We start from the raw sequence: 27,500 nt of genomic DNA on the forward strand, positions 1-27,500 counted from the left end.
CCCCTGAACGTTGCATCCGAAGATCCGGAGAAAGATTTTCACCGAATTGCATAAAAAACCACAGTAAAACATGGAAACGGAGGAATAATGGCATGGGGGACCTTTTCTGCTGCAGGAGTTGGGGAAATTATCAGATGTGATGCGTCAATTAATGCCAAAGAATACATTCAAATATTAGAAAGAGGTCTATTACCAAGCATCCAGAAGTTAGAAATGAAGAATGACATTATTTTTCAACATGATAATGCCCCTGCACACACAGCAAAAGTCACAAAGAAGTGGCTTACTGATAATTCAATTGATGTGATGTTTTGGCCTGGCCAAAGCCCAGATTTAAACCCAATGGAAAATATTTGGGCTATAATATCTCGTGCATTAGTTAGAAAAACTTTTTCCAACAAAGAAAAATTATGGGAAGTAGTAGAAAGATAATGGAATAACATCTTCTCTTCACAGTGCTCCAAGTTGGTTGAGAGCATGATAAAAAGAATTGATCTTTTAAAAAGATCTAAGGGCAATTCCATTCCATACTAAGTTTTTATTAAAGTAAATATCTTGCTCTTTATATTTTTTACTCATTTTCGTTTATTATTTAATTGCATTTTGTGTAATAAATTGTAAATTTCTTTCCTGGCCCATTTTTTTGTTCATGAGTGTATATAGTTTAACATAGGCATATTGAGTGCATGTCATGATGACACAAATCTTCGACACATAATCATTTCCAGAGTTCAATCAATAACTGACATCTGAAGTTAAACCAAAATGAAAGTTCAAATTAGACAAAATAGAGGTATGAGTCAGGATGGCGAATGACGTCAGATTTTTTTTTTTTTTTTTTTTTTTTTGGTTTTTTCTAGCTGAGAGAAACAAAGGTATTCAAATCACTCTGTCTGTGGAAGCGGGTACGAGACACTCTGTCGATAATAATGTGGAAAAGAAAACCTTGACAATCGCTGACCTCATTTCAGTCAAGAGGTTAACTAAATAATCACACAAAAGAACGCTAATATCTCTTCTCCTAAGTCAATTGTCTCTCAAAATAAAACCTTTAGAAAACCCTCAGTGAACGTTTCTTAATTTTTTAGGAATGAAAATGTAGGGCACTTACTTGACTAGCACGTGTACATGATTTAAAGGGTCGGCCGTGAAACAAAATGAAAGAGAAAGAAAGGAAAAACTAACGTGACAAGACAGTTTGCTTTATGGTGAATAATCACGTGACTGTGAATGTTTATGCAAACGAGACTGGTCTATAAAAGCGACCGTGAAGCGAGCACGAGTCGAGTTGAGAGAAGGCGTGTTACTTATGCAGACGTGTGGAAATCAGCAGGAAAGATCGTTGCGTTTGGAAGTCGGGAGTTTTGACAACAGTGTCGAATTTAACCGGGAAATTGGTGATTTGAAGTGCAGAATAAATAACCCTTGAGTTATTTAATTATGCCTACTTAATGAAAAGAAGCGGAAGTCTTATAAAAATGAAGCGACTATAAAGGAAGCGATAATAAAAGAGACCAACGTATAAATGCCTCCTCTTTATATAAAGAACATTGATTTTTATTAAAGAAAACATCTCTTCTGCAGTTATTTATTTTCTTTGATTCACTGCATGTAGTTCTATGTCATGCCCCATCGTCTTTTCATATGACTGTTAATATGTACACACGCAACCACGACACAGATTGGAAAGCAGAAAGACAAACCTGACTTCCCATCTACACACAGCGCCTTGGTAGTTCCAAATGGTCATCTGTCTAGTACTAGCCTGGCTCAGTGTTGCTTAACTTTGGTGATCTTACAAAAATCGATATGTCAACGCCATTGTGACATAATGTCATAACCTAGGTTGGTTGGTTATTTGTGAGAATAACATCCTAGATGGAAATAATTCAAATAACCAAATCGTTCCAAAAAATGATTAAACTTATAAAGATTACATACGCAATGCATAAAATGTTTTACGTAAAAAAAGAACGACAAAAACAAAAAAAAAACACAGTAGTTAATGTTAATAGATATGGTTTCAACTTTCAAATGGCACAAAAAGTATTTTCCTCTTTTTTTTTAATATAGGACATTAGGAATTTCCAAATAATTGAAACAAAAATGGATTATTTGTATTGTTCAGACTACTGTTCTCATCTAGAGTGTTATAATCACAACATTTCGCCCGATGTAACCTCCGATCTTCTTCAGATGTATATTGACAATGACTCGACTTCATCATATCTTAATGGAAGCCGGTGTAACAACGTGATTATTTAAATTCAATGTTCTTTATTTGTGTATTCATTTAGTATTTATATTTACATAAATACAAATAATAAATTACTAAATAATCTAATATATAAAGTTGTCTTGTTGGGTTTTTAAAGTCGTACCCAAATAGCAATGAATCTGGTTTATATTAGACATCATTGGATTCTATTTTAAATCTTAATTGAGAAAAACTGTGTTTGATATTGCTACGGAGCTCTTTTTATCAATTTCATCCCTTTTAATGTTCTAGAACCTCCCAGGCTTTGCCTTTTCCCTTTAAGAAGTGGTTACTTTATTGAACAACGAGATACACAGCATTTATTATAGAAAAGGTGGAACGTAGATATTAGTGTTGAGACGATTTATCGGAATCGTGAATGGAATAAAGCAAAACTTTTTGAGGTATCAGAATCTGAAAAATTTCCTGATGCCAAAACTGACTCTTTTGTGTTTTCATTTGTTTATAATTTTTAAAATTTAATTTTCTATTGATGTTAATAATGATGAAATAAATATTTATTGATTTTAAGCTCGCCATAGAACTATAACCAAGTATGTTGTTGGTTGTTTTTGTTTTACGGCATATCAACTCTTTTCGGGTTATTTAATGCCGAATCCAGTGATTCGGAAGAAAAATTTTTTAATAGAATATATTTTTTGTTTTCAAGTCGGTTTCTATTTAACCCATAGTTAGGACCCTAACAGGTACTACCACTCCGGGTCAGAGTGGACCTGGGAGCAATGGTAATTAAAGGGTGGCTCCACACTCCCCAAAGCCCGCAAGCTGGGGCCTCACCACTGGATATAGTTTAAGGTCATATCCAGGACCCCAAGTATGTTTTTATGTTTGTGAAAACATATTGCATATGATATAGTTTTTTTGTTTTGTTTTTTGCAATGATTCAGAAAAAAAAACTCCATTACTAAATATTTACAAATTTAAAAAGCATTGGAATCGTTAATATTATCGTAAATTTAGAACAGAATCAGACTGTGGCCAATAATTTCTCTTTCACACTTTTTTTCTTATTTTTTACAAGCCTAGGTGCCCGAAGTTGCCCGGGTGTTTGGAGGTGTGTGTTGAGCAAAAAAAAAAGTGGTAGTAGGCAGGCAAGCTCGAACCCGTACTGCGAAGGAGGAAAAGAACAGGGGGGAAACGTGACGTCTTTACTCTTGCACCCATTGCCAAACCGGAAGTTTAAATTAACGCTAGTCAATCGAAAAGACTTTCGAAAATATCGGCGAATAAAGCGACCCCTTCCTATAGAAAAGCGCCCTGTTGAGGGTGAAGGAATTAATGTTTTTAGCCAATTATTCGATATTTGTCGTCCGGAGGGTCGAGCTTAAAAACGATACCGATATCGTGTAAATCTGTCATCTCTATCGAAAGTTTAGGCATACATACATACATACATACATACATACATACATACACACATTTGAATAGACTTATATGGAGATTTATATTATAGATGGTTGCTTTAAAAAAATATTATCATTAATTGTATCAGAATCGAGAAAAATATTGGAATCGTCTCATCACTACTGGAAATACCCCAACACTTTATCATAAAAAAACTGTGGACAATTATTTCTCTTTTTCTTATTTTATTTATGTTTGCTTTAAAAAAATATTAACAAATAGTAAAAAGCTTCCGACATATCCACTTCCAAAGCATAACGCTGAAAATAAATTAATAAAATTAATAATTTACAAAGTACATCTAATATATAAACTTATCTTGGATTTTAAATGTCGGACCCAAATAGCAAAGAATCTGATGTGCTGATATTTTATTCTACATCATAAAATGACTCTTAAAATTTTAACTGAAAAGGTCTGATCTTGTTATGGGGCCTTATTTTCGATTTCATTCCTTGGATGAACAGAGAGTAAGTGAAAATATGTGGGTGAGGACATTTTTTATTCTATATACTCAACAAATTTTTTATCTACAGACTTGAAATTTGGTATATAGGGTACTCAGATATGTGAAAAACTTTTTTATCCGTTTTCATGTAGGAAAAGGGCTGCTAAGGGCTGAAAACTGCTACGTAAGAGTCATTGAATTTTTATCTGTTTGCTAACAGCTTCACGGATTCACACGTATGAATAGTTCATGTTAGAGATTATTCATGTTAAGAATAAGTAGGTTTGAAAACACCGTTTAAAGTTCGTGTCCCGCTGGTCTAATGGTTATCATATTTGACTCATTGCCTTTGGGTTTTGGTTTCGATCTCAGCTCGAGTATTTTTTTTTTTTTTTTTTTTACTTACAAAAAGTGGACCGTTTAGAAAAATATATAACACTCTCATGTACATCTCTCAGATGCTGTATTAATTAAAATATAATATCTATGCTTATTTTACGACCAGGCAACGTCGGGCGGCCTGCTAATGTATATATATATATATATATATATATATATATATACACTAGCAAAAGTACCCGTCGTTGATTGGTTTCCAAAAACAGCCTACAGAAAATGGATTCTGATTTATGAAAGTATGATAGGTTATGAAAAGGAACAGTTGTAAAGAGATAGCTTCGAATTCGGGGGTATCAAAACCAAAGCAAAATAAGATGAAAGTAAAAATAAAATAGATAAACCCCATAATTTATTATACCATACCTATTCACACTGAAACACTTATCACAATATTCTGTGGATATATATTAAAAAATCTTGTTAAACTTTGTGACATATTTCCATTCTATGGAGGTCAAGCGCAAACGAACATCCCATAATTTTTTTATACCATATTTCTTCAGACTGAAACACAATTATCAAAGTATACTTACACAGATAGATATGAACAGTTTTTATTAAAGTTTGTGTCTATTTCCATTCTATGGAGGCCAGGCGCAAACGCAGACACCACAATTTTATTATACGATCCCTATTTAAGTTAAAACATACTTATCAAAGTATTCTTATGTACATCTATATCAAAAACACTTGTAAACGTTTTTTTTAATTTAAAATTTTTTTTATTTCCATACTTTGTGGACCAGGCGCGAATGCAGACCCCACAATTTTAATGAACCACCGTTCTGCCAGATCAAACATACCCATTCCTGTGTCTCGATACATCTTCTACCATTATATGTAATCAGTTTTTTTTAAATAGTCAACCATAAAGGAGCCTATTTGTGACCACACACACACACACACACACACACACACACACACACACACACACACACACACACAGCTTTATATTATAGATATACTAGCATTTCAGCCCAGCTGTTTGGAGGTGTGTGTTGAGCAAAAAAAAAAAAAAGAAAGAAAGAAAAGTGGTAGTAGAAAGGCAGGCTCGAACCCGTACCGCAAAGGAGGAAAAGAATGGGGAAAAAACGTGACGGCTTTGCTGTTATGGCCACCGCCAAACTGGAAGTGACATAGGTTTTAATTAAGGCTAGACAATCGAAAGGAGAGGATGACTTTTGAAAATATCGGCGAAAAAAGCAACCGCTCCCTGTAGAAAAGTGTCCATTTGAAGGTGAAGATGTTAATGTTTTTAGCCAATTTTTCAATATTTGTCGTCTGAAGGGTCAAGCTTCAAAACGATGCTGATCTTGTAAAAAATCCGTCGCCTCTGTCGAAAGTTTTAGGCAGACATGCAAACATACATACATACATTTATATTATCATAACTCAAATTTTCGACCCAAACCGATTAAAAAGCTTGCCCTATCTCTGAATGCCCTTTATGTAAAATTTCAAATGTTTAGACCAGAAATTGTCTGAGTAATTTGGTAGAGACCAAGCGGTCAATTTTTTTTTTTTAATGTGACCCCTATTATGACCCCTTAACATTTATTGTTTTTGGCTCAAATCAAGTTAGTAAGTTAGATCCATGTCCAAGGAACCTATATCTAAAATTTCAAGTGTTTAGACCCAAAATTGGCGGAGGAGTATGGTAGAGTTCTCAAAGGTCAAATCGTTGAACTTTGACCCTTTAACAGCCAAAATTCTGGCCGAAAACCGATTACAAAGATTTTTCCAAATCTCAGTATCCTGTATATCAAATTTCGAGTCTGTAGACTGAAAATTGACAGAGTTATTGTGTAGGGAAATGTACACAGACACACACTTTCACTTATATATATTTTAAAGAAAGAAAAATCATTATATACATAACACACAAAAAACTGTAAACAGTGTCTGTTCTTTTTGCACTCTTTTCTGACTTTTTATGTTCAGATTTTCAAAACCAGAGTTAATACCTTATTTATTATCAGACCGGAAGTAATAAAAATTCAGGGAAGACATTAACAAAAAGTAAGAGCCCCCCCCCCCCGCTCCCTCGCCCAATCCGCAAATCACATGAATTCAAAATTCTGCTAATAGATAAGAATTAAGTAGATAAGATGAAAAACACACACACAGACAGACACGCGTGTGCGCACGAAAAAATGTTTTTTTTAAACAAAGATGGCAATCAAGTTTTGTTATATCGAACAAAACTCTTTAGGGAATGGAAGTTAATTCCAAACCGAATGAAAATCGTACCAGACAACCTGAAATAAACGGGTACCAAGAAGTTTATTGTGATATGAAAATACCAAACAAACTCACCTTCTTTCCCACCTTGAACCTATTCTACACAGACTTTAAAAAGGAAATAGACACATTTATCATTTAAGTGAATAAATGTAAACGTTATATTATTTATCACACCTATATTACCACCTAAATGTTTTGTTTAAATTAATAATACGACAGAGACTTTTGAAATAAATACAGTAGGTAGCAAATACCTAAACACATCTATATGCATGCCTAATTTTCATAATTATTTTTTAAACAGGAATTAATATATAGTGCTATTCATTTCTACTTTCATAGCACTATTTTCATATATATTAGTGACCTGCCAATGTCACAGCGGAGACAACCACACAAAAAAAAAAAAAAAAAAAAAAAAAACGAAGCAAAATTCATCTCAAAGCAGGAAAACTAAAACTGACTTACCAGGACACTGTATATACAAATTTAGGCAAATTTGGGCATATTTTATTGGTTTGAAAATATAATTTTTGTTTACCAATTGTCATAAAATTTTAGCCATAGAATAGTGTAATAATTTTCCAAAAACCTGCAAATTTTCATGTAGTTTCGTCCCATAGAACCAAAGATATGAGCATTTCAATATTCAATTTGGCTACGAGTATATATATCTTCTTCTATAATATAAAGCTGAAGTCTGTGTGTGTGTGTGGTCACAAATAGGCTCTTACATTGTTGACTATTATAGAAAACTGATCACATATTATGATAGAAGATGTATCGAGACATCGGAATGGGTATGTTTGATCTGGCATAATGATGATTCATTAAAATTGTGGGGTCTGCGTATGCGCCTGGTCCACAAAGTATGGAAATAAAAAATTTAAAAATTTGAAAAAAAAACGTTTACAAGTGTTTTTGATATAGATGTACATAATAATACTTTGATAAGTATGTTTTAACTTAAATAGGGATGATATAATAAAATTGTGGAGTCTGCGTTCGCGCCATAGAATGGAAATAGGCACAAACTTTAATAAAGACTTTTCATATCTATCTGTGTAAGTATACTTTGATAATTATATTTCAGTTTGAAGATATATGGTATAATAAAATTATGGGGTGTTCGTTCACGCCTGACTTCCATAGAATGGAAATATGTCACAAAGTTTAACAAGGTTTTTAATATAGATTCACAGAATATTGAAGTGTTTCAGTGTGAACAGGTATGGTATAATAAATTATGGGGTTTATCTATTTTATTTTTACTTTCATCATATTTTGCTTTGGTTTTGATACCCCCAAATTCGAAGCTATCTCTTTACAACTGTTCCTTTTCATAAGCTATCATACTTTAATAAATCAGAGTCCATTTTCTGTAGGCTGTTTTTGAACCCAGTCAACGAGGGGTACTTTTGCTAGTATATATACATATATATATAGCACCTTTTTGGCAATTTTGTAAGTTCCAAATCTCAGTTATTAGTGGTCAGAATTTAACAAATGAAGGCTCGTTGGAATGGTAATGATCTGAATTGTGTAGTGAGCTATGTGACATTTGCCTTTAAGGTCACATCATTCAAAACCTATTTTGACACGTTTTAAAACCATAAAATGTTTCAGTCATAGTCATTTGTTTTCCTAGTTTTGCATATGAATTACAAAATATTTGATATTTCCCCCAAACCTCTGGATTTGATGGATGGGAGACTAAAACTTGCTGCTATGGTTTCAAATAATCTGAAATAACACCAAGAGGAGACTTGATTCCAAATATTTCTCATATGCCATATATCTCCCCTCTTCGGTTTTAATACATAAAGTAAATTTCAGTATATAAAGATTATTTGATATTGGACCCTATTTCCAAAAGAAGGAAGATATAACACATGAGAAATATTTGGAATCAAGTCTTCCCTTGCTGTTATTTCATAATATTTGAAACCATAGTGGTAAGTTTTAGTCTCCCCTCCATCAAGGCCAGAGGTTTGGAGAAACTATACATATATATTGTTTCATTTATATATACTTGGGTGTTTCATTTATATATACTTGGGTGTTTCATTTATATATACTTGGGTGTTTCGTTTTAGTTCAGTGAAATTTCTCAGACATCAAGAAGACTTCTTCTTGAGAGACATAGATATTTGAATATTCCATTAAATTCTTCCTTAACCTCTCAAATACTGAGTTAGCAAAGAATTTAGGAGCATATTTTTCATCATTCAAATACGTTATAGTAAATCTTTTTTCTTTTTTTTTGTGCTTTATTGATCTTACTGAATTCCAGGGCAATAATTCATCTAGTCTTGTGGAGTATCCAGTTTCTTGCTGTTACTTGAGGTAACATCACTTGGAGAAGGTAAATCAATCCCTCTAAAACCAGTCTGGTTTAGTCAGACTGAGGAGATCTTATTTGGACCACCAATATTATTTGATTTTGAATATTTAGTCATAGTTTACTTCTTTATTATTTTTTTTGTTGTTTTACATAGGAGTCACCACTTATCAAGACCCGTAGGCCACTCGAGGATAAAGGTTAATGGGTGTATAGTAGTCAATAGGATTATAGCATAGTAATCGTAAGTAGTGGAAATTTTGTAAATTGAATAATTTAGGGCGACGATTCATCAAGAACTTGTTTACGGTGGACTTGAAGACAATCAGATTGTAGTCAGCTGGAAAGCAGGCAAATGGAACAGAGTTCCACAGGCGTGCAGTTCTAAGAAAGAAGCTTTGTTCATGGAATCTACGTTTAGGTTTAGGCATGGATAAAGAGGGGTGGAATTATTGTAAGGAAATGTATCTTCGTACCAGATTGTTCTGCAAAGTGAAACATTAGACACTCGAGGGCAGTCTCTAGTAGGCATTCAATTCTTTCTATTTTTATTTTAATTAGTTACTCCAACCGAGAGATCTTTTTAAAATTCTAACAGTCTCTTTAAGTGCAATTCTTTGTATTTCTCTTGCACTTGGTTCACCGGGTATATTCGCGAGATAGTTTTTGAAATTCTTTTTCATTAGCTCAGTTGCTCCTATAATGACTGGTATGACTGATACCTTCTTAAGATTCCAGTTTCTTTTTATGCCGTACATAAATCCTTGGTATTTTGTTATTTTCTCCCTCTCTGCTCTGTTAAGGCCAGCATCATTAGGGACGCTTGCTTCAACTAGGGTTGCTACTTTCTCCCTCTTGTCCCATATCACTATGTCAGGCTTAATAGCTTCATATATATGTGTATGCTTAAGGTTAATGGGAAACTCAGAAAAAAAGTGAAATATATATGTGCTACAGAAGATCAGTAAGAACATCGATACCGTCGGTTTCAAATCCAAAACAAAGAAGACCAATCTATGGTCGGCTATGTCGAACCCTCTTCAACCTGTGTTTATATTATCTGTCTCAGATTTCTGAGGAGACAGACATAAATAGAGGCTGAAAAGTGTTCGATATAGTCGACCATAGATTAGTCTCCTTTGTTTGAGATTTGAAACCGACGGTACAGATGTTTTTCTGATCTTCTGAAACACAACACACACACACACACACATATATATATATATAGAGAGAGAGAGAGAGAGAAAAATATAAATTATCGAAACCTTTTGTAAAATATGTTAAATAATTTTAAGGAGCAATTAAAATGGAGACTATTTTTAAAATTACAATAGAACAGATACTGTAATGTAATCCTAGATAAAAAATCCAGAAAATGTAAAGAGAAACAGAAGTGTTTGTTAATTTAGTGGCTATTTTTGGAAGATGTGTATTTTAATGATTAGTTTTGGAAGATGTGTATTTTAATGATTAGTTTTGGAAGATGCAAATTGTTATGACTGCTTTTGGAAGATGTCAATTTTAATGGCTTCCTTTAGAAGATATCAACTTTAATGGCAGCTTGTATATGTCAATTTTAATGGCTGCTTTTGGGAAATGTCAATTTTAATGGTTTCTTTTTTTTTTTTTTACAAGATCTGAATTTTAATAGCTAGTTGTAGATGATTTGAATTTTAATGGCTGCTATTGGAAGATGTGAATTTTAGTGTCTGCTATTGGAAGATGTAAATTTTAATTGCTGCTATTGGAAGATGTGAATTTTAATGGCTGCTATTGGAAGATGTGAATTTTAATGGGTGCTATTGGAAAATGTGAATTTTAGTGTCTTCTATTGGAAGATGTGAATTTTAGTGTCTGCTATTGGAAGATGTGAATTTTAATTGCTGCTATTGGAAGATGTGAATTTTAATTGCTGCTATTGGAAGATGTGAATTTTAATTGCTGCTATTGGAAGATGTGAATTTTAATTGTTGCTATTGGAAGATTTGAATTTTAATTGCTGCTATTGGAAGATTTGAATTTTAATTGCTGCTATTGGAAGATTTGAATTTTAATTGCTGCTATTGGAAGATTTGAATTTTAATTGCTGCTATTGGAAGATTTGAATTTTAATTGCTGCTATTGGAAGATGTGTATTTTAGTGTCTGCTGGTGAAAGGTTTATTGTTGATATAAATTGTCATTTATATTACAAAGTATAAAATTTTATATTAAAAAAGATTTGTGCCTATATAAAAGAAAGTGTTTACTTGAATATTGTAAGTTAGTGGAAGGTTGGCCGGGCAAAATGCCTGCAAGCTTTGTCTGTTTTTTTTTTTTGTTTGTTTGTTTGTTTTTTTTTAAAAAAGGAGATTTTTTTATTTGCCTTAATTTAAAACCTCCATCTGTGGACCATAAATATGCAATGATTATAGCTACTGTTTAGGCTTTTAAATGTTATTAACTGAGGCAGATATTTCAATAAATCTCAGAGTTAGTGTTATGTGCAAATGTTTTGCAATTTTAAACAATGATGTATTCCAAACGAAGCCCGGAAAGATGAGAATTTAATGACAGAAATGGAAATAGGTGAAATGCAAATCAACGTTGTTATGGGGTAAAATGATGGGTGGGTATGAATTCTTTATCATAGGCCATTAATCAAAATTAGGAGAAGGAGGGTCTGTGTGGGTGTGTTTATTGGAGATTGTCAACAAAGCTTCTTTTTATAAAGGAACTAAAGGGTTTCTTTCTCTGGTGTGTTGACTTGAAAAGGAAATTAATCTCCATTTTCTTCTTGGGGGTATTCAATTTGTGGAAAGAAATGATTACCCGTCTATTATCCCTCCCTCCTCTCTCTCTATCTCTCTCTCTGTGTTCCCCATTCCCTTTCTTTTCATGTCTGTTTTCTGTCACGTTTTATCCACTTCTGTCCTCTTTCCCTTTCAATCCCCCTCTGTCTCTTTTCTTTGTCTATCCCCCTCTATCCCTCTTTCTCTTTCTATCTACCTGTGTCCCTTCTCTCGTTCTTCTCCATCTTCGTCCCTGTTCTCTTTCCATCCAGCTCTGTCCCCTTTCTTTTTCTACCCCCCCCCTCTCTCCCCCCTTTCTCTTTCTATCCACTTCTGTCTCCTCTTTCTTTCTATCCACAATCTGGCCACGGTCTTTTTCTTTTCACTTCTGACCCCTTTTCTCTTTCTATCTACCTCTGTCGCCTTTTCTCTTTCTAACTACTTCTTTGTCCTCTTTCTCTTTCAATTCATCTCCCCCCCCCATCTCGTCCTATCTACCTCTCTCTCTTATATCGTTTTATCTACCTCTGACCACTTTCTCTTTCTCTGTACCCTGTCTCTTTCTATTTTAGAACATTTAGAAAATGCCAGAACTGCAAATAATTCTTGAAACACCTTATTGAATAGATCAGGCTTTAATTGTATTCTTTTAACTAAAATCCAGAAAATCTGTTGAACAAGACATATTTAGGTTTACCTTTGTTGAAATTTGATTACATCATCAAACATCTTATTTGAATTTGGCGATATTTATGGGTATGTTTCAGTCTTGGTGATACTTTAGATAAAATAATAAAATACAGGACAATAAAATATTAAATGGCAATACGAAAAGCAATGAAAAAATAAAAGATCAGCGACCGTGTAAGTATGTAAAAATACTTTGTTTTGTTGATTGTTTTTTTTTTTGCCAGTGAACGATCAAGAAACAACAAAACAAACTCTTTTTACATACTTGCACAGTCGCTGGTCTTTCATTTTTTTATCATTGTTTTCCATGCATGGGCTGTGACCCTTTCTGGTTATTGATTTTCTGTTGAACACGATAGAGACTTGTTGGCTTTCAAAGGTTTTATTAGAGAGAAAAAGTGGTCGTTCATTGGAAGAGAGACCAATCTAATTCTGATATACTGTGTAACCCTCGCCGAAATTCCCACTAGTTAACATAATCTTTACTTAATGGCATAGGATCCCAATATATAATACTTCATTTTTAGTCTCCTTATTTCTGACAAAGATGAAAGAATTGCTGTTTTCTGGATCAGAATCTATTGCATTTAATACTTATCGCTGACAAATTTTTGATCTTGGAGTATAATTTTTTTAGCTCTTTACATCAAGTGGATCCATGCCTTGTCTGAAGTGATTTCCATAAAAAGTATATATCTTTGCAGCTTATATATATATATATGTATATATATATATATATATTAGTGTTTGGACGATTAAACAGAATTGAGCATCAGAATCGGAAAAATTTGTGTTTGTTTTCCAATGCTGAAATGATTCTTTTTTCTTTTAATTGTCTTTTTTATTTGATTTTCTTTGACGCAAAATCTTCCACTTCTGGTAATAATGATAAAATAATAAATATTTATTGATTTTAAATTACCAGTAAAGATAAAATCGATAGATTATCCCTCACAGTACTCAGAGAAAAATAACAACTTTATAGTTAAACATTTGAAGATTTATAAGGAATCGAAATTGGTAATTGCATCAGAATATGGAATTTAGTACAGAATCGGTAATTGCATCGGAATCGGAAAAAATATTTGAATCGTCCCATCAGTAATATATATACATATCTATATGTAGATTAATGCCTCAAATAGATGCATGATTCGTTTATCTTTTGCATCTTACATATATATATATATATATATATATATATATATATATATATATATTCTTCAGAATCATTTTACCACACTGCTTTCAAAGACATTTACTTCGGATTTTACCATGCAATTTGGATGTTAACTTTTATATCCTTTTCTTTAACTTCCCTTACTCTATGACTTTTAATTACTCAATCAATTTTTAATTGTGATTTTCCATGTCTCTCTGACTGTAGCAAATAAGGTGTGAACCATTGTCACTATTTACTAATGTTTTCTTCTCTGAAGAGATGGTAGACATCGAAATCCTATAGGATAAGGAGTTAAAATATTCCTAATATATTCTTTGTCTTATATAGAATAATAAAAATCTTTTGACCTGAAACTCAAACATTTCACGTCATAAATTTTTAAATTCATTGAATGACTAAAAAAAATTATATATATATATATATATATATATATATAGTCTTTGAAGTTTTTAACCTTTAAAACTATACAAAAAAAATATTTTTTATCATTCGTTAGAAAACCATCTAGTCAGTAAGTCATTTAATCACCTGAAATCACTGCATCAACTCGCTCTCGAATTTACTATAATACCAATAATTTATTTTTCAAGGGATCATCAGTTGTTTACCATGATACACTGTTTCGGGGATTTAAAAACAAAACAGTATATTACATCATGGCTCCCCAGCAGTGTTGATCAAACACCACCACACTTAATCTTAGGAAGAAGACATGTTACAAACATTTGATCCAATTTCCTATTCTTAATTGCAATTACTAACCTTTTCATACTATAAAAATGAATTTCTTACCTGTGCGATTCATCAATTTCCACATTTAAAATGGATGCATTTTTTAATTTATCAGTCTTGTATTTATAAGATTAGGATTAATCCATTTAACTACTTATCACCCCCACTATGATTAGTATTTAGTATATTTACATTCTTATTTAAAATTAGATATATAAAGATTAAAAATATTTTTACATATATACATTTTTTTTTTTTAATATAAATTTATTATATGTAATTATAAATACATTTTATACATTGCTAATATAGTTTTGGATTTCCTTTATTAATATAGTCTGGTTTATCTTAAACGATTCAAAAGCATCAGGATAACGAACAAATGCTTTATTTAACTGCTTAAATATTTTATTTTTATCCCCACCTTGTTTTATATATATATTAGTGTTATGACAATTAACCAGAATCAGAACATTTTGGGGGGTATCAGAGTCGGAAATATTTGTGCATATTTTCCGATACCAAAACGATTCTTTTAATTGTCTTTTTTATTTGATTTTCTTTGAAGCAAAACTTCCACTTTTAGAATGGGTAATTGAAAAAATATTAGAATCGTCCCATTACTAATATATGTATGTATATATATATATATATGTATGTATATATATATGTGTGTGTGTGTGTGCATGTATGTTTTAGATATCTCCGATAATTTGGGAAGATTCAACAAAGTCTTACATCAGATAGGTGATCAGCAAAGTGGTCTTGCAAAAAATCTGCCAAACTCATTTATTCTCTCAGTGAATATTTAGCTGATATCCGAAACTGGAAAGTGATTGAGTATTATTCGGATAAAATGCAATCCATCAAAAAATGCAGCAGATCAACAAAATGAAAACCTAAAATGTTCACCGAATTCATAATGCTCAAAACCACCGGTCAATGATCATCTTTTGATCAAGTCCTGAATTGTTTTATCACTGAACTAGCTGGGCTACCTGACGTTGGCCGGAGACATTAATAACATAACAAAAGAGTTTTCCAAAGTGTGTACACAATCTTCTTTTACCCTCTGTCTGTCTTCTGTCTGTATCTCTCTCTCTCTTTCTCTCTCTCTCTCTCTCTCTCTCTCTCTCTTTGTATATATATATGACTGCCTGTTTTATGTGTCGTGTGTGTTGGGTTTGTTTTTATTTATTCATTGTTGGGGTTTCTGATGAACTGCATGTGTCTGTCACCATATAACTGAACCCCCACCGCCTTGTGGGCCAAGGTTCTTTAACCAAAGGCTAAGGTTTGAGGTAATCCCGACAGAACCTCCAGAGAAGCTTAGGCCCTGTCAGCTTGGTCTTGAACCATTTTTAATTAATTTTGAATTTTTCTTGCCTGATGAGATCTATTATGATCGAAACGGTCTGCACATCGTAGCAAGATATGACTGTATTTACATAAATAATAATAAAATAATATCATTTGCTCTCTTTGATTGAGCACCATCAACGACCTTTGTTGAAATTCAATTATTCTTCATTTTTTAATATCTCTTCCCCTTGAATATATATATATATATATATATATATATATATATATATACCTAATAATGTTTTTTTAACCAAAATTTTAATATATTAAAATTCTGGTAATATTCATATACCAATAAAATCAAAGTAAAAATTAATTGACTCAATTAATTAAGAATCATGATTATCAGTTTTCATAATCGAACATGCATTTAATATTGTTGCAAAATATTAAGACAACAAAATATAAAATGAGAACATCATATTGCATATTTTCTTATGTGTTAGAATTGTTTCATAACCATTTGGGCCATTTTAAATATTATATCATTTAAAAATATTCCAAAATAACTACTCTTCAGACGGCAAAAGACACTATTTATACATATATAAATACAGTAATAAATTCTATTTTAAGAGATCAAGTAGTTCGACCTACCTTCCCAACTCTGTTATATTTACTTTTAATTTTTATTTCTTATATTTTCAATAGCCTTCGAATTTAGTAATCAACCCATTTTCGTATTTCTGCAAATCTGTCTTTATAGAAAAAAATTCCTGTTATTATGCCTAAAACCTGATTATAATAATTTTTTTATTATTACATGCTCACCCCAAACAAGGCACATTGCCACTTTGGTATTGGGGGCTACTATCAGGGACATAAGCTACTGGGGTACTATGTAGGGAGTTGGGCATGAACTTCTGCATGTCAGTACAGTTGGAGAAGCAGGGGCCCGGAAGGGAATTCCAAAGTCTAGCGGTTCTAGGGAATAAACTACTGGAGTAGAAAGCTCTCTTATATCTAGGGATCTCTACTGTGAAGGGGTGGGATTTAGCTGGTGGTCGTGTTTTTTGGAGGTATTTACATTGTGGGGGCACAAGTGCTTCCAGTTCGTCAGCGCATTCACCATTAAAATACTTGTAGAACAGGCAGAGGGATGCATCATTTCGTCGGTGGGACAGAGGCTGAAGCTTAGATGACAGTTCAGGACCTATCAGGTTGGTGAATCTCTTTTGGACCTCTTTTTTTCTCTTATCCACAAAGGATTTAATTATGTTAAATATTCGTCCAGTGATACCGTATAATCTGAATTTTCCTGGAAGACCTTTATGCCATACCCTGTCAAAAGCCTTAGATATATCTAGAGCTACCGCTCTACTCTCCCCTGCTTTGTCCAGTGAATGTTATATACGTTCAGAGATTACAGTTAGGATATCTGCTGTGGAACGGGCTTGCCTAAATCCATATTGTTGGTCGGTCAGAAGCTTAGCATCTATAAGGTGATGGACTAGAGTTTGGTTAATTATGGACTCAAATATTTTGGTTAAAAGTGGGAGGAGGCTAATGGGTGGTTAGCAGGGTCCAGTGTGGAGTTGGAAGCAAATCGACTGGCAAGCATGTTAGCCTTCTCGGTTGCTGAGCAAACAATCTCATGATTGTTGGATAGTGGGTAAATTGTTGATTGCCAATTATTTACTACACTGTTAAAGATTTTCAAGAAATCACAGATTCTTAATTTTGTGCTTTGATATGTTTTTTTTTTTTTTGTTGGTTTCAGTAAATTTTCTCTTAGCTGTTGCCATTTCTTTCTTACAGTCACTTCTAGCTTCTATATACTTCCGTCTGTTTGAACTGGACTAATGTAGGTTAAATCTGTAGTATGCATGCTGCCTTTGTGCAATGGCAGTTGCACAAGCAGAAGTAAATAGATTGAGGAATAAATTGTGAAAATCTAAATTTAATTGAATTTGAAGTTTTGTTATACTTTGTTTTTATCGTTATCGAGAAACCTGGTGGTCAGAAGACCGTAGCAGAGACAGAATCAGCATATTTCAGGGCGTGTTGTTAGAAAAAAAATCTAAAAGAGATGGGAATTCCCCATTAGTATTGGGTACGTGAATGCTTTTTTTTACGATCTATGTTAGGTTATAAGCAAGGGAGAAATCTTCACAAAACCTCCCTTCATCATTTGTTTCAGTGAGCTAGCCATTAAACATTGTGAACATTGAAACCTACACAGACGTGAATGTTGGTTGAGGGACAAGCAGATAGGGTATGATTAATTTGCTTAGCAATGCTCAAAGATAGCTACTTCCTTAGTATGGAGATGGTAGAGGGCAAATATAAATGCTGTGCTGTGTGTAAAGCACATGTAGGGATGTTTGGGGGTCTTCTTTGTCTATCTCTACTACAGGACCATATTCCATGTCAATGGCAATTTTGAGGGTCAGGTTTGGACGTGAAGACCCAATAGTGGTTGTTCTGAGTTTTTTCTTGTTTTATATGTTGGAGTTTTTCATAATTAGGTTTGAGAGTTGATGGAGGAAGTTAGCAGAGTTATTAGGAGCAAGGCTGAGGAGAAGTGAGAGAAAGAGAAAATTAGGGACGAAGGAGGAAGAATTTTATAGATCAGTGATAAGAAAAAGCTACTAGCATGCCATCGAGAGACTCCACAAGAAGCTACTGCATGGTCCAGACTCTATTTACCAAATGGCATGCAACAGCCCTGGTATTATGCACCTGTTGATAGGACGGACTTCTTGGTGGTAAGTCCAAGGTTTGACTCCCTGATTATCAGGTGGATAACGTCAACCACGGAAAACGTTTATCTCCGACACTTTTATTATATTATAATATGACAACAAAGATAGAAATAGAATGGAAAGAGAATTTAGTCATCTGTTAAAGTTGGAGTTATCGAACTTGGTGGCCTTCTTCTATATGTTTAGTTATGTCCCTTGTCTCGGGTGGATATTCAATATGGCGTCCGGCTAACTAATACGTGTTTATCCTACGTCGTGAGAAGTACTAAGTGAACTAACATTGGTAGCATAGCGTATTCGTTCGTGTGACAGATATTATATTTGTTCAATTTACGTTGAAACACAATTGAAAGAAAGATGGCATCATTTACGAAACAGCTACCTATTTTGCAGATTGAAGAAATGTACATTGGATGAACACAAGACATAAGTATATGATCTATCTTCACGTAGTTACATAAAGATAAACAGGGCCCAGCAATATTTTTGTTATTGCCACAAAACATACGAGAATGTGGTCGACACTTAAACATCACAGATGTCGGCTGAACTGACGGATTAAAAATAATTACTGACAAGTTGGACGAGATATATTTAAGGGACGAAAACACGAATGTATACATGTCATTAAAGGAATTTTATTATTATAAAACAGCTGCTGGAATAAACATAAACGACTTTTTGGTGCGTTATGAATTTTTGTACGAGAAATTACGGAAATAGGAAATTTCTCTGCCAGAAGGTGTTAAAGTATATTTTTGTTTTAAATGCAGCGAATGTATTGAAAGAAAACGAAAAATTATCGAAGACAACGTGGGAAAGTTTAATTTAAGCAACAATGAAGGATACTTTAAAAAAAGTTTCTTCTGACACTATGCTATCAAGGAACAAATTGAAACTGTAAATTTCAATCGGAATGGAAGTAAAAAGGAATAAAAAATTCTATCAAGGAAACAAAAATCCAACAGACAGACAAGGTAGGACAATGCGTTGTTTTAAATGTGATTCTATTAGTCATTTTGCCAGAGACTGTACTGATTTTAGTCCTAGAAATATTAACACTGTTGTGGATTCAAACCATGTACACATCTCATTAATTAATCCAGTGTCCTGTTATCGAACATTGATAAATGATTCTAATATAAAAATACGGTCCTGGATATGACCTAAAACTATATCCGATGGTGAGGCCCCGCCTTGCGGGCCTTGGGGAGTGTGGAGCCACCCTTTAATTGCCATTGCTCACAGGTCCACTCTGACCCGGAGTGATAGTACCTGTTAGGGTCCCAACTATGGGTTAAATAGAATCTGACTTTAAAAAAAATATATACTCCATTAAAAATTGTTCCTCAAAATAACTAGATTCGGCATGAAATAACCTGAAAAAAGGTTGATATGCCGTAAAACAAAAACAACCAACCAACTACTATAAAAATGTCTTATCTTGTAAAAGAGACACCGGGTATGACAATGTTGGATTCTGCCTGTTCTTGGATTGTTACTGGAGAACTTTGGTTTAATGTATTTTTTGGTACATTAAATGACCGAGATAAACCCAACAGGACATTTTGTTTTGGTGATAGGAAGAAGGTAAAGGCTATCAAAACAGTTAAATTTCCGATAACTAGAGAAGGATTAAAAGGGGTCAGAGCATACATAGAGGCTGACATTGTTGAAAATGATTTACCCTTGTTACTAAGTCATAAATCAATGAAAACTGCTAGGTACTAGATTTTAAGTGACAGTTGTAAGATTTTAGGCAGATATATAAAATTGCAAAATACAACTTCTTGACATTACAGTTTTCCGCTGGCAAATATACTTTTGCAGGCCGAAAGTCACCAAACTTTGTGTTACATTGTGAAGCTTTAAAAAATGTTCTAGAATGGAGAAAAGAACGAAGGCTGAGAAATTGCATAAACAGTCTGCTCATGCATCAAAAGAGAAATTGGTATTATTAGGGAGAGGCAGTAGGGCCTTTCATGATAAGGAGTTTCTGGCTGTTTTTTTTTTTTTTTTTTTTTTTTTTTTACACAGTGATCACCACTTATCAAGGCCCGGAAGCCACTCAGGGATAAGGGTTATTGCAAGTACATTACGTTAGTAAGGAGATTTGCTGATATGTTTACTTAAGGGGGCGGTTCATTAGGAATTTGTTAACATTGGACTTGAAGACAACCAAGTTGTAGTCCGGAGGGAAGCAGGCAGACGGAACAGAGTTCCACAGGCGTGCAGTTCTAAGAAAGAAGTTTTGTTCATGGAATCCGCGTTTTGATTTAGGCACAGATATAGAGTGGGGGAAATTTTTCACAGTGGATTCAGCTAGACGGGTGTTTTTCGTGAAAGATTGGCGAGGGGGGGCCCAGAGATTGGAGTTCAGACGAGCATCTGCCATGGAAATAACGATAAAACAAGGACAGGCTCGCAACGTCTCTTCTGTGGGAGAGAGGTTGCAGGGTAGAGAAAAAGGCATTCCCCACTAAGCCACGAAGTCTATTTTGTACTCTGTCAAGGCAGGATAGGCTGTTTTTAGCAGCTCCTGCCCAGATATGGCAACAGTATTCCATCCTTGGACGTACTTGGCTTTTATATAGATAGAGAATTTCATCCGTAGTGAGATATCTTCTGGAGCGGTAGAAGGATCCCATCATCTTTCCAGCGACCTTGGCAACAGACTTGATGTACGTGTTCCATTTCAGATCAGGAGTAAAGGTCAAACCCAGAAGCTTGTCAAAACACGGGGCCTCACCCAGACGAGAGCCATCCATCACAATTGATGCCAGATGGGGATCAGAGCGTTTTAAGGATGTCTGTGATTTGTGTTCAGTTTCTTTAAGGCTTAGAAGACCTATCTTCGTCCGGTGGTGGGATTGGCTCTTGGAAACCGGTTTAATGACACTGTATTATGTATGGACTTAAAAGAATTCAGACATAACCAATGCTGGATTTTACACCGAATTGACACATTCACTAAGTACTCTGCTGCCAGGCTGATTGAAACTAAGAAGAGTGAATAAATTATTCGCAACATATTTTTAATGTGGGAAGCATATTTTGGAGTTCCCAAACGCTTCTTGAGTGATAATGGGGGAGAATTTAAAAACAATGGTTACGGAGAGATTAATGAAAAACTTTATATTAGAACCTGCACTACAGCTGCTGAAAGTACATTCAGTAATGGCACTGTGGAACGTCGCAATCAGATATTGCCTTAAAAAATTGAGAAAACATTGGAAGATGAGAAATGTGAACCAGAAATAGCCTTGGCTTGGGCTGTTAGTGCCAAAAATACTCTTCAGAATCATTCTGGACAAATGAGTTTGTTTTTGGATCCAATAAATATACTATCAGTTTTAATAGACCAGTTACCCGCATTAGATGCTTCAACAACTAGTGATATGGTTAGAATAAATTTAAATGCCTTACATTCTTCGAGAAAAAGATTCATGGAGGCTGAATCAAGTGAAAGAATCTAGAGAGCACTGCGATTTAATATAAGACGTTATGCAGATGAACAATTTGTGACAGGGACAGCATTTACAAAACTATAAAGGCTTGCATAGCTAATCAATATGGCATCCGTCCAACAGTAACACATGTTTCTCCTATGTCATGGAAAGGATTAAGTGAACTAACTATTGCTCACAAAAAACTGCCGACCGAGTATACAGTATTTTCTTCCCTTTTGTCAGATGAAGATGAGAACTAACAGATAAAATGCTGCTGAAAAATGTATCAAAAACGCCTTTTCTACTCTCCTTTAAAAACAAAAAATAAGTATAAGTTCAGAGCTACCATTTTGAAAAGGGAAGTTTGGAGATATATGCCCCCTTCTCATTGGGTTCCATAGTCGTTTTTTTTTTTTTTTACAAAGGAGTTACCACTTATCAACGCCCAGAGACCACTCGAGGATAAGGATTAATGAGTGTACTGTAGTCAATGGGACAATGTCGTAGTAATTGTTAGTAGTGGAAATTTGGTAAATTACTTTACTTAAGGGGACGACTAATCAAAAACATTTTCATGACGATCATATTGTAGTCAGGTGGAAAGCAGGAAAATGGAACAGAGTTCCACAGGTGTGCAGTTCTAAGAAAGAAGCTTTGTTCATGGAATCTACGTTTAGGTTTAGGCAAAGATAAAGAGCGAGGAAAATTATTGATAGTGTCTTCAGCTAGATGAGTGTTTTTTATGAAAGTTTGGCAAGGGGAGGACCATAAATTGGAGCTCAGACGAGCACTTCCCATGAAAATAATGATAAAGCAGAGGCAGGCTCGCAATGTCGCTTCTGTAGGAAAGAGGTTGCAGGGAAGAGAAAAGGGCTTTCCCTACTAAACTACGAAGTGTATTTTGAACTCTGTCAAGGTAGGAAAAAAATCTTTCAAGCAGCTCTTACCCAAATGTGGCAATAGTACTCCATCCTTGGACGTACTTGGCTCTTTTACAGGTAGAGAATTGTATCAGTAATGAGATATCTACTGGAGCAATAGAATGATCCCACCATTTTTCCAGCAACCTTGGCAACGTATTTGATGTACGCATTCCATCTCAGATCAGGAATAAAGGTCAAGCCCAGAAGCTTGTCAAAACATCGAGCCTCCCCAAGACGAGAGTCATTCATTTCAATTGATGCCAGAAAGGGATCCGAGCATTGATGATTTAAAGATAGAAGCTTGGTTTTAGATGCATTAAAATAAACCAGCCACCTTTTTCCCCATTTACTATGTGCTCAAGATGAAGGGAGAAAGAATCAGAAATAACTTAATTATTTATGGCCTTTGAAGTGTTGCCATAGATGGTAGTGTTGTTAGAATTAATATCTATGAATGATCTTAGGATGTGATTTGAAAGATCATTGATGCAGATCAGGAAGAGAATTGGGCCCATAATGGACCCCTGAGGGACTCCAGCATTAATACTGTGAGCTTCTGATTTGTGCCCATCAACCATTACTCTTATGAATCTATCAGAGAGAAATGATTTGATAATTGAGAAGACATTTTCAGCTATACCGTAGCTACCATTGTTAATCCTATGAGATATTACCATTAGGACATCTGCTGTAGATCTAGCAGAATGGAAACCATATTGCATGTCATTAAGGAAGTTATTTTTGCTGAGATGATTGACTACTTCTCTTTTTAACACAGATTCCAGCAATTTACTCATGACACACAGGAGACTTATTCATTGGAACTGAGAGGGAGATGACCGGTTATTTGAATTCTTAAATACAGGGCATACTGATGAAGTTTTCCAAGGTGTTGGGAAGCAATTCTGCTTAAGACATTGCTTAAACACCTTTGTAAGTATGGGAGATATTCTGGTTGAAGCTTTTCAGCACTATAATTGGAATGCCGTCAGGACAAAATGCTTTACTGGAATCAGGTTTTTGATTAGCTTGGCAACATCACACACAAATATTTGTATGTCACATAGCATGTTTTCAGATGCAGTAGGAAATATGCGGGGCTGGTGGCCTTGATCGCATAGGGTAGAATTAACTGCAAAATTCTTAGCAAGGTCCATTGATGATGGTTGAAATAGAGTGCATGCTTCTGTTCAGGACCCAGCTTATTATTTGCCAAAACAGGTGGGAACCAGGCTGCTGCTCAGCTACTTTGGACTTGACAAACTGAGCATACAATTCTCTTGTGTTCTTTATTACTCGTTTACAGTGGTTGCTGGCAGTCCTGAAAGCAGCTTTAGTCTCAGTACATCTATTAGGTTTGAAGCAATGGTAAAAGTGATTTCTGTGCGCAATGGCAGCAGTACATTCTGAGGAGAACCATGGCTGGCTGTAAAGTTTTTGCTGGAATTTTTTGAACGTATGAAGTGGTCAATTAACTACAATTAACCATTCAGTAAGGTCTTATATTATAGAGGACACATTCTTTTTAAACATGGGACACCAAGGTAGATCTAATATAAATGTGCGGAAACTATCCTAATCAACCATAGTGTATTGATATACTGTATGATGGAGAGGTACGTCTGACGACTTATTACATTTCGTTTTTATCTTGACTGATACAACTCTCTCTCTTTTTCCCTCCGATTACCTCTTTCTCTCTCTCTCTCTCTCTCTCTCTCTCTCTTCTTATCCAATTACATTTCCCTCTCGTTTTAGTTATCCCTCTGATTGCTCCCTTCTCTGTCTCTCTGATTGTCCTTCCCTTTCTCTCCTTTTCTCTGATTGCTCCCTCTTTTAGCTCTTCCACTGATTCACCCCATCTCTCTCTAGCTCTCCTGATCGCTCTTTCTGTTTCTGTCTAGTTCTGCCCTGTCAACAGGACTACAAATTCGCTAACTGCGACCCCCAACTCTATATAGAGGGGTAAAAGCAACCCCAAAACTGAGCCACCTGTAGGTCGTGGATGAAGACACAAGATGCCTTAGGATGGGATCCTGGTCACTAAATCATTCACTCAGTTCAGTCCTTACTTCAGCTAGACAGGAATTCTTAGAAGCCTGCCTCAGTCAATCAGCTGGTCAAGTCATATTCTTGTACCTATAAGTTCATTCACGACCGTGCTATTCAATCTGATTTTTCAAACAAATCAAAACCTTATTCTTCCTTTTTTTTTATTTTTCCATAATAGCTGCAGGTCAATCATGTTGAGAACAAAGAAAATTACCAAGGCCAAGGAGTAATTTTTTCCAAAAGTAATTTTTTTTTTTTTTGGATGTAATGCACATACTCTCTCTGGAAGATTTCCATCTAAGAGTAATATTTTCAAAGAATAATATATTCTAAGAGTAGTGTCACTGGTAAGGCACTTTCTTTTCCTGGAGTATTGATGATAATCTCTTTGAAATTTCTTTCCAAAAGCTCATTGCACCTACACAGTTATATTTGGTAACTTTATTCACCATTAAATAAACCTAGAGATGATTGATGTGCCGTAAAACTTTGGTTTTCCTTTCGGCAGCTTTGTAACTCTTGCCTTGCGTGTTTTGTCCTTTAGTCTTCACATTCCATAAGACATGCTTCTGACAAAGTGGGAAGAATTGCTGACTTCTGGGTCAGAATCTGTTCATCTTACAATTATCGTTGGGTAGTTTTTGTATATTGAAGTAGTGTTTTTCTTTTCTGTTTTTATAGCTCTTTACATCAAGTGACTTTATGCCTTGTCTGGTTGGTTGGTTGTTTTTGTTTTACGGCATATCAACCTTTTTCAGGTTATTTAATGCCAAATCTAGTGATTTTGAGGAACGAGTTTTTAATGGAGTATATTTGTTTTTTAAGTTGGATTCTATTTAACCCATAGTTGGGACCCTAACAGGTTCTATCACTCCGGGTCAGAGTGGACCTGGGAACAATGGCAATTAAAAGGTGGCTCCACACTCTCCAAGGCCCGCAAGGTGGGGCCTCACCATCGGATATAGTTTTAGGTCATATCCAAGACCTTATGCCTTGTCTGGAGCAATTTCCAAACAATAAAAAACAAAAAACAAGCCAATCCAAACTAATCTCCCTTTGATTGTGCTGTCTCTCTCTCTCTCTCTCTCTCTCTCTCTAATTTCCTTCCTATTTCTCTCCCACTTTTCTCTCTCTTCAACTTTAAACCCCTCTCTGTTTCATTGACGACTGATATAATATAATATAAATAAAAACAGAAATCTGACTGAATGTTGGACCTAATTCCAGTGTTTTTGAAATAACTATCACTAAAAGGGAAAAATAAATAAATCCTCCTCCATTATTAACTAATTTGGTCCCTGGTAACATCAAACAAATGATTATCACTGTATTTATTTCCAAAACAAAGTCGGAAGTCATACTGAATTCGATGATGTAATGTTTGTAGTTATATCTTGTGTAGTTTCTGACCTCTAGCCATATACACACACACAGAAATACGATTGGTGAAAGTGCACTGGGGGACCACTCGAAGACGGTCAATGTGCACTGGTTGCCCAACCTGTAAAGGGTGTTTATTCCAAAAGCCATTCTTAACATGAGGAGGTTGGGGGTGTTTATTCCGAAAGGCATTTTCTTATTTTCAACCTCCCCGTAATCAACTTCTTAAAGGTAAGTCTTCCAGTCGTCCCTTAGTGAACTTTCGCCAGATTTTATTTTTTTATATATACAGTAGAACCCTGAGATATAGTGGCCCTAGGATACAATTTCTTCAGGTTACGATGTGGAATGTGATGTTTTTTCGGCTCCTGGTTACGGTATTTACTTCGCCTTACGGTGTTATTTATAATGTTATTTGATTATACAAGAACCCAAGTTTGCCCAGCTGAGCAAACTTGAGTCCTTGTGCAGGAAAAATATCCAGTAAATAAAACGTTGTTTAGTAATTCGTTATTTTTTTGCATTATTTTGCATTTCCATACTCCAAACATGGATATAAATATCACTAAAACATTCGCTGGGTCAAACGCTTCATTTTGGTACCTTACTTGCGTGGGTGTATTGCCTGTAGGCTGAGATAAACCGCGTCACACACAGACACACACCCACAGAGAGACATTAGGAAAAATTTATAATAAGAAGATACATGTGTATTATATACTGTACGGTGTTTTGTTACAAATTTTTTATATATACTGTATAAAATTTTGCTTAGGCTCCGCCGTACGGCGATTTCACCTTACGATATCAACCCTGGAACAGATTAATGCCGTATCTCGGGATTCTACTGTAAGAGATTAGACAACCATTTCCCCCCCCCCCAAAAAATAATAATTTGTGAATTTTTTGTTGTACTTCATCGATTTGTTTTTGTTGTCCATTATTTTTACTATCACCTTTTTATCTTCTTTTTTTACCACTCTCTCTTGACATGCTCTCTCTTCATCTTCTCCCTGCGTCTCTCTCTCTCTCTCTTCCCCACATTCTCTCATCTTTACTCCGTCTTTATTTCTCTCTTTTCCACTCCCTTCTTTCTTCTTTTTCTTCCCTCCTTCTCTTTTGTTCTTTTTCTTCACCTTC

The sequence above is a fragment of the Euprymna scolopes genome, chromosome 5 (assembly GCF_053919585.1).
Source record: "Euprymna scolopes isolate OS-2025 chromosome 5, ASM5391958v1, whole genome shotgun sequence".
Taxonomy (NCBI): Eukaryota; Metazoa; Mollusca; class Cephalopoda; order Sepiida; family Sepiolidae; genus Euprymna; species Euprymna scolopes.